Consider the following 1,483-nt stretch of genomic DNA (forward strand, 5'->3'; position numbering starts at 1 on the left):
TATACATGCATCTCTCTCGCAGTCCTCTTGTGCTGCAGGGCATTTGAGGTGAAGGAACAACACCTGCCGAAGTGAGTTCGTTTTATTTTCATTTTATTTTGGGTAAGGGAGTTTGCGGGGTTTCCATTTCTTTTCTTTTCGTTTAATTTTTTTTGTTGGGGCAATCCACTGCGGCTCACGCTGAGTTTGTGCGCCGTGTCCGCCGCTGTTGTCGCTGCGTGTCTCCGCGTCTTGTTTTCCCACTGCCGCCGGCCGTGCCGCCGACACGCCCCTCATTTCCTCCTCCTCCTCCTTCCCGCTAGAGGCAATTTTAGTTTCCGGCGACGACGGCTCTTTCTTTTTGTTGTCCGCTGCGGCAGAGCAGCGGCAGGCTGTGCGGCGGGCTTTGGACCCGCCCCGTCCCTCTCGCCGCGTGCCTTGTTGGGTGTGCGCTGTGCGGCCGGCTTCTCCCCCGCGTGTCTTCCCCCTCGCAGGACGGGGGTGTCGCACTTCGCCTGCGCCGTGCCGCCCGCTGCGGCGTGTGTGCGGGGCTCTCTCTTTTGCGCTTCTCCCCCACACTTCTCTGCGTATGTGAAGGGAGTGCGGCCGCGAGGGGTTCGTCCGTCGCCGCTACGGAGGCGCAGACAGTCGCGCTGCGCCAAAACAAAACAAAAAAAGCCGCACGACGCCTGCGGGAGGCAGCGTCACTTCGCATGGCGTCCCGCGTGATGCGTGGGCCCTGCGGCTGCGGCGGGTGCGGCGGTGCACGAGTGGGGCGCGTGGCTGCCGGAGGACTCGGGGGAAGTGGCGGTCGCCGGCACGGCGCCCGTGCACGTGCTGCGCAGCGGCGGTGCGCCTGCGGGCGCTTCGGTGGGGGAGGGGGCGGCTGCCGTCGGTGACGTTTTTTTCGCGGCGGCTGCGGGTGAGTGCCGCGTGGGGCTGCGTGGCGTCCGGAGAGAGTCCCGCGGGGGGTGGGGGAGTTTCGCGGGGTCGGGGAGCAAACGACGTGGGTGCTGCGAAGCGGGGCGCGGGAGGGGCGGGGTGGGGGCCGCCGGCACGTCCACTTCGACCGCGTATGTGTGTGTGTGTGTGGCGGGTGGGAAAAAAGGTCCCTTGAGCCCCGCTACGGTGTGCGGTTTGCCGCTGCAGGCTATCGTGAAGGCACATGCGGAGGAACGTACACAAAACCGTCTTCTTCTGCCGTTGCTGCTTTTATTCCTTAACTGGACGGCAGTGCCTCGGCTGTTACTTCTTTCTCTGCTTGTGTGTGTTGGTTGAATGCACCCATTCCGCGGGCTGCTCATATATGTGTGTGTTTGTCCCTTTTTCTCACTCTTTCTATTTATACCCCCGCTAGACGCTGTGCGTGTGTGTGTGTGCTGCGGTGGGAGGAGTGTGGCGATGGCTGGCCGTGCGCTGTTGGTGTGCGCCCTCTGCGTGCTGTGCAGCGCCGCCGGGGGCTGGGCGTGGGATATGGACTACTGCACTGAGGAGAACTGGGAAT

The 1,483-nt window shown here is 63.5% G+C and overlaps 3 annotated features.

Moving 5' to 3' along the window:
- The first annotated feature begins 120 nt into the window (after nucleotides 1-120).
- Nucleotides 121-157: a microsatellite.
- Nucleotides 158-999: 842 nt separating this feature from the next.
- Nucleotides 1,000-1,026: a microsatellite.
- A 26-nt stretch (nucleotides 1,027-1,052) lies between these two features.
- Nucleotides 1,053-1,071: a microsatellite.
- Nucleotides 1,072-1,483: the final 412 nt, after the last annotated feature.

Source organism: Trypanosoma conorhini, assembly GCF_003719485.1.
Source record: "Trypanosoma conorhini strain 025E chromosome Unknown Tco_14.4_contig_00835, whole genome shotgun sequence".
NCBI lineage: Eukaryota > Euglenozoa > Kinetoplastea > Trypanosomatida > Trypanosomatidae > Trypanosoma > Trypanosoma conorhini.